This window comes from Macaca nemestrina, chromosome 7 (genome assembly GCF_043159975.1).
Source record: "Macaca nemestrina isolate mMacNem1 chromosome 7, mMacNem.hap1, whole genome shotgun sequence".
In the NCBI taxonomy this organism is placed as follows: domain Eukaryota; kingdom Metazoa; phylum Chordata; class Mammalia; order Primates; family Cercopithecidae; genus Macaca; species Macaca nemestrina.
In genome coordinates this window covers 87,705,797-87,712,623 of record NC_092131.1, presented here as the reverse complement: position 1 = coordinate 87,712,623, position 6,827 = coordinate 87,705,797, and the positions used below count along the sequence as shown (strand labels likewise).

Genomic DNA, 6,827 nt, shown 5'->3' with positions numbered 1-6,827 from the left:
ATTTGAATTGCAGGAACTTGGGAGATTTTATGATCCTATGGGCAAAAGAGTCTCTTAGGAGACAGTATAGCCCCTCAAGCCCAATCCAAAACTAAGCATTTATAGGCCTCAACTGAGACACCTCCTCCCCAGTGAAACATTATGCATTCTTTTCCTAATTTGTGTCTCCTGTCCACACTGCAACGTTTTGCTTCATGTGACAAACCAACTACTGAAGGGGAAAATGCAACCATGGCTGTGCTGGCTGTCATTCTTGTGTTTATTCCCCTTTTATAAGACTCTCCACCTCTCTGTCCATTAGGCTCCCACTCCCACCCCCACCCCCACCTCCACCCCACAGCATGAACTGGGGTAGAAAGAGGTTCTGATGCTTGAGCCCTTGACTGAGGCCCAGCAGGCACAGTTTCTACTTTCCCAGACAGTAGCCCTGACTGGCCTGTGAGCCCACTAGGTGTAGTCAACAGTCTGGTCTCCAGAACACACAGGGGGCCTCCACCTCCCCTGGCGCCACCATCCCAGCCTCCTGACACTATCAGTTTTCCTCACTCTCCTTATGTCCCTTCCCACCCCCACAGACCAGCCCTGGTCTTGTAAAATGGAAATCAGATGTTGCCAGGGTGTCTAAAGAAAGATAGAGACTTCGTTAACTGTGGTTCCTGATTACAGAAGACCTGATTCCCTTTCAGCCTGGGTTGTTCAGTGATCTCTTGACTTCATCCATTTTCCGAGAACTTTTCCTATCCCTGACTCAACCCACCAACACCACCATTCCCCTCTACAGCAGGCACCAGTGCCTCCCATCCCTTCCCTAAGGGACAGCCCACCTGCCCCAGTCCCTCTAAGAGCTTATTGCTGAGGTCGCTAAAGTATGAACTTTTGACCAGGACTCCCACATGAAAGAAAATACAGATATTTACCTTTGAACTCAAGGAACAAAAAGACCCAAGCAATGTAACTTCCTCCCATTGTACTTCCAACCAAGTAACTTCCTCCCATTGTACACAGGAGGAGACTGAGGGCCAGGGCAGACCAAGGTCAGACAGCACTTTGGCAGCAGAGGTGGAAAGCATCCTCGGCCCTGGCTTCCCCACTCTGTGTGGCAGCATTCTCACTATACCGTGCTGGCAGGTACGCTTCAAGTGGGGAGACTGCCTCCAGGATGTGCACCCAAAGGGCTGCACTTACGGTGAAACTGATCTCTTCTTCTAGGTCTGGATTTCCCCTAGAGTCCTCGCACATCTCTTCCTGCTGGGAATTGTGGTGGGAGAAAACAGACGGCTTTGCTGCTGACCCCTTCCGAGGAGTTGCAGCATTGGGGACTCCTACTGAGGTCTCATTAGGGACCCTTCACTGGGGCAGCTGGAGTGTGGGTGAGCAGGTCAGGCCTCCCGCTCTTCAGTCCGTGGGGGCATTTGTTGATTCCACAGCGACACTGGAGGAAGGGAAGCCTTCTTAGGGGGACGAGGCCTCTAGGAGGACAGCTCCTCCAAGAAGTAGCCTCCCTCTCTTTGAAGAGGTCTCACACGCTGGCTTCATCAAGGAAGCAAGGTCTGGAGGAAAATAATTGCTTAGAAATGTTTCTGGTTGGGTGCAGTGATGCATGCCTGTAATCCCAGCACTTTGGGAGGCCCAGGTGGGCAGATCACCTGAGGTCAGGAGTTCGAGACCAGCCTGGCCAACATGATGAAACCCCGTCTCTACTAAAAATACAAAAATTAGCCAGGTGTGGTAGCACGTGTCTGTAATCCAAGCTTCTAGGGAGGCCGAGGCAGGAGAATTGCTTGAACCCAGGGGGTGGAGGTTGCAGTGAGCCGAGATCATGACACTGCACTCCAGCCTGGGTGACAGAGTGATACTCTATCTCAAAAAAAAAAAAAAAAAAAAAAAACAACGTTTCCTATCACATCTTCCATCTCCTGCCTCCTCCTTCTGTTAATCTTGAGGACTGTCACAATGGCATGACAGTGCCTCTTTTTCCATAGGAGGACATATTGCCAAGGGACAAAGCACATGGATGGGGGAGCCTATCAGGCCTATCAAGGTGAAGAGAGGCCAGTGTTATCTCATTTAGAGAACAAGACTCACATTTGCTTAAATGGAGCCTGTTATCTGTCACTAAATTCAGTCTTCTGACCCATTGTCTGACCTGCTTCCCTCACTCCAATCCAATCTGGCTGAGTTCCTGCCCACTGAACATGGTTCTTGTCACACGTGTCCATGTGAAGAGAGTCCACCAACAGGCTTTGTGTGAGCAACAAAGCTGTTTATTTCACCTGGGTGCAGGCGGGCTGAGTCTGAAAAAGGAGTCAGCAAAGGCTGGTGGGATTATCATTAGTTCTTATAGGTTTTGGGATAGGCGGTAGAGTTAGGAGCTATGTTTTGTGGGCAGGGGGTGGATCTCACAAAGTACATTCTCCAGGGTGGGGAGAATTACAAAGAACCTTCTGAAGGGTAGGGGAGATTACAAAGTACATTGATCAGTTAGGGTGGGTCAGAAACAAATCACAATGATGAAATGTCATCAGTTAAGGCTGCTTTCACTTCTTTTGTGGATCTTCAGTTGCTTCAGGCCATCTGGATGTATATGTGCAGGTCACAGGGGATATGATGGCTTAGCTTGGGCTCAGAGGCCTGACATTCCTGTCTTCTTATATTAATAAGAAAAACAAAACAAAATAGAGGTGAAGTGTTGGGGTGGTGAAAATGTTGGGGGGGGTGGTATGGAGAGATAATGTGCAACGTTTCTCAGGGCTGCTTCGAGTGGGATCAGGGGTGGTGTGGGAACCTACAGTGGGAGAGATTCAACTGAAGAAAGATTTTGGGGTAAGGGGTGATATTGTGGGGTTGTTAGAAGGAGCATTTGTCATATAGAATTATTGGTGATGGCCTGGATGTGGTTTTGTATGAATTGAGAAACCAAAGACACAAGGTCTGAATAAGAGAAGAAGAAAAGCAGGTATTAAAGAACTAAGAATTGGGAAGACCCAGGACATCCAATTAGAGAGTGTCCAAGAGGGTTCAGTGTGATTACTTGCTTGGTTGTTGAGTTTTTGGGCTCTATTCTTGACAGAGTCCTTTTTGTTAAGTTGGAGGCTGAGCTTGGTGAGGTGTGTTTTTAAAAGACCATCAGTCTGTTCTACCTTTCCTGAAGACTGAGGACGGTAAGGGGTATGAAGTTTCCACTGAATATCAAGAGCCTGAGAAACTGCTTGGGTGATGTGACTAATCACCCAAGGCCAGTCCATTATCGAACTGTATAGAGGTAGGAATGTCAAACCGAGGAATTATGTATGACAGAAGGGAAGAAATGACTGTGATGGCCTTCTCAGACCCTGTGGGAAAGGCCTCTACCCATCCAGTGAAAGTGGTTTTTTAGTTTCCTGACTCAGGGCATTTGAGTAAAGTCAATTTGCCAGTCCTGGGTGGGGGCAAATCCCCAAGCTTGATGTGTAGGGAAGGGAGGGGGCCTGAACAATCCCTGAGGAGTAGTAGAATAGCAGATGGAACACTGAGAAGTGATTTCCTTGAGGATAGATTTCCATAATGGAAAGGAAATGAGAGGTTCTAAGAGGTAGGCTAGCAGCTTGTAACCTACTTGGAAGAGATTATGAAATGACGATAGAATAGAATGGGCCTGTGAGGCTGGAAGGAGATATTTTCCTTGGTCCAAGAACCATTTGCCTTGTGTGAGAAGAGATTGATAGGTGGAACTTTCAGTAGGAAAGTAGGTGGGAGTAACCAATAAGGAGAAAAGCTGGCTGTGAGGGACGGAAGTTTGAATGCTAGCTGCTTCTTTAGCTACCTTGTCAGCATAAGCATTGCTTTGAGCGATGGGATCTGATGCCTTTGGTGGCCCTTGCAGTGTATGACTCCAGCTTCCTTTGGAAGTAAAGTGGCCTTGAGAAGAGTTGTTTTTTTTTTGTTTTTTTTTTTAAAGAGACATTAATGATGGAGGACCCTTGCATAGTGAGAAAACCTCTTTCAGCCCATATAACAGCAAGGTGGTGCAGGATATGGAAGGCATATTTACAGTCAGTATAAATATTGACACATAATTCCTTTGCAAGAGTGAGGGCTCGAGTTAAGGCAATGAGTTTGGCTTGCTGAGAAGTAGTGGAGGAGGGCAGAGCAGTAGCCTCAATGATAGATATGGAAGATATTACAGCATAGCCTGCCTAATAGCCTGTGTGGCAATTAGGCCTGGTGGAACTGCCATCAATAAACCAGGTATGAACAGGGTGAGGAACAGGAAAGAAGGAAATATGCAGAAATGGAGTGAATGCCAGGTGTATCAGAGAGATACATTCATGGGGGTCAGGTGTGGTATCAGAAATAATGTGGGAGGCCAGATTGAAGTCCGGGCCAGGAACAATAGTAACTGTGGGAGACTCAACAGAGAGTGAGTACAGCTGAAGGAGCTGGGGAGCAGAAAGTATGTGTGTCAGGTGTGAGGAAGAAAATAGATTTTGGAAGTTATGAGAACTGTAGAGAGTGAGTTGAGCATAGTTTGTGAGTTTTGACAGCCTCTAAAAGTTTTAAAGAAGTGGCAGCCACCACATGCAGACATGAGGGCTATGCTAAAACAGTAAGGTCAAGTTGTTTGGACAGAAATGCTACAGGGCATAGTCCCAGTTCTTGTGTAAGAATTCTGACCGCACAGCCCTGTACTTCGGCTGTGTGTAATGAAAAGAGTTGGGATGAGTTAGGGAGAGATAGTGTGGGAGCAGATTTTAGGGCTGCTTTTTAAGGAACGGAAAGGGGAGTGGAGAAAGGATTTAGGATTTATGGGGTCAGCTAGGTTTACCTAGAACAGAATGTGTTGTGGAGGGAAGTACCGAGGATAGGAAAGTATGTGGGTTAGGCACCATGGGGTGGATAAGCAAGACAATTTGGTTGATAAGGCACAGATCCTGAACTAACCTGTAAGACTTGTCTGGTTTTTGAACAGGTAAAATGAGGGAATTGTAAGGAGAGTTTATAGGCTTTAAAAGGCCATGCTGTAACAGGAAAGTGACAACAGGCTTTAATCCTTATAAAGCATCCTGTGGGATGGGATATTGGTGTTAAGTGGGGTAGGGTGATTAGGTTTTAATGGGATGGTAAGGAGTGCATGATTGGTTGCCAAGGAGGGAGTAGAGGTATCCCATACTTGTGGATTAAGGTGGGGAGATACAAGGGGAGGATGCAAAGGAGGCTTTGAACTGGGGAAAAGAGCAGCAATGAGGTGTGACTGTAGCCCAGGAATAGTCAGGGAAACACATAATTTAGTTAAAATATCTTGACCTGATAAGGGAGCTGGGCAGGTGGGGATAGCTTAAAAGGAGTGCATAAAAGAATGTTGTCCAAGTTGGCACCAGAGTTGGGAAGTTTTAAGAGGTTTAGTAGCCTGGCTGTCAATATCCACAATGGTTATGGAGGCAAAGGAAACAGGCCCTTGAAAAGAAAATAATGTGGAGTGGGTGGCCTCCATATTGATTAAGAAGGGGACAGACTTACCCTCCACTGTGAGAGCTACCCAAAGCGTCCATGAAGGTCCAGGAGGCTTCTGAGGCGATCAGGCAGCGTCAGTCTTCAGCTGCTAAGCCAAGAACATCTGGGAAGGAGTCAGTCAGGTAGCCTTAAGCCAGAGTTCCAGGGGCTCTGGGAGTGGCTGCCAGGGGGGTTGGACAGTCCGGTTTCCAGTGGGGTCCCACACACATGGGACACAGCTTAGGAGGAATCCCAGGCTGCAGGCATTCCTTGGCCCAGTGGCCAGATTTCTAGCACCTGAAGCAAGATCCTTGGGGAGGTGGTCCTGGAGGAACGCCTGGCCACTGTGGTTCAGACGTATTAAAGTTCTTGTGTTCTGGAGATATGGCTGGGGTTTCTCTCACAATGGAGGCAAGTAATTGCAACTCAGAAAGACGTTGCTACTTGGCTGCCTCTACTCCATTATTGTACACCTTGAAGGCGAGATTAATTAGGTCCCGTTGTGGGGTTTGAGGGCCGGAATCTAATTTTTGGAGCTTTTTCTAATGTCGGGAGTGGATTAGGTGATAAAATGCATATTGAGAATAATACAGCCTTCCTCTGGGGTCTAGGACAGTAAAACGCCTAAGGGTTGTTGCCAAACGGGCCATGAACTGGGCTGGGTTTTTATATTTGATGAAAAAGAGCCCAAATGCTAACTGATTTGGGAAAAATCAGATAAAGAAAAAGGAGCATTAATCTTGGCTATGCCTTCAGCTCCAGCAACCTTTTTAATAGGAAATTGTTGGGCAGGTGGGGGAGGGCTAGTCAGGGAACGAAACTGCAAGCCAGACCGGGTGTGAGGAGGGGAGGTGATAAAAGAATTATAGGGTGGGGGAGCCGAGGCTGAGGAAAAATTGGGACCTGGCTTGGCCTGGCTGGTGAGCAGCAGCCTGGGGAGGAGAGGTCAGATGGGTCCGTAGAAAAGGAGGATTCAAAGGACTCAGAGATTGGGGTGGAGACTGAAGGAACAGATAGGAGACAAAGAAGAAAGATTTGGGCTGAGTCACATTGGGAGCAGAGACTAGGGAGGGACCAATGTGTAAAAGAATGCCTGGACGTCAGGCACCTCACACCATTTGCCCATTTTTTGACAAAAAGTATCTAGATCTTTTAGGATAGACAAATCGAAAGTGCCATTCTCTGGCCACTTGGAACTACTGTTGAGTTTGTATTAGGGCCAAGCAGTGTTGCAGAAGAAAATAAGGGATTCAAGTTTTAGGTCAGGGGTGAGTTAAAGAGGTTTTAAGTTCTTGAGAACACAGGCTAAGGGAGAAGAAGGGGGAATGGAGGGCGGAAGGTTGCCCATAGTGAACGAG

At 47.3% G+C, this 6,827-nt stretch overlaps 2 long non-coding RNA genes across 4 annotated transcripts in view; one reads left to right on the top strand and one right to left on the bottom strand.

The window, feature by feature from the left end:
• Positions 1–1,048: 1,048 nt before the first annotated feature.
• LOC105496555 (uncharacterized) overlaps positions 1,049–6,827 on the top strand; it is a 32,776-nt gene continuing 26,997 nt past the window's right edge. Inside the window, exon 1 of the long non-coding RNA XR_011626038.1 lies at positions 1,049–1,128. This is a non-coding gene — a long non-coding RNA (uncharacterized lncRNA). The remainder of the gene's footprint in view (positions 1,129–6,827) is intronic.
• LOC105496554 (uncharacterized) overlaps positions 2,226–6,827 on the bottom strand; it is a 29,083-nt gene continuing 24,481 nt past the window's right edge. For 2 of the 3 annotated variants that reach the window (XR_011626037.1, XR_011626035.1), the window contains exons 7-8: positions 5,497–5,593; positions 2,226–2,647 (exon numbers count right to left, since the gene is read on the bottom strand). This is a non-coding gene — a long non-coding RNA (uncharacterized lncRNA). The remainder of the gene's footprint in view (positions 2,648–5,496; positions 5,594–6,827) is intronic. The other variant, XR_011626036.1, reaches the window with a different exon arrangement.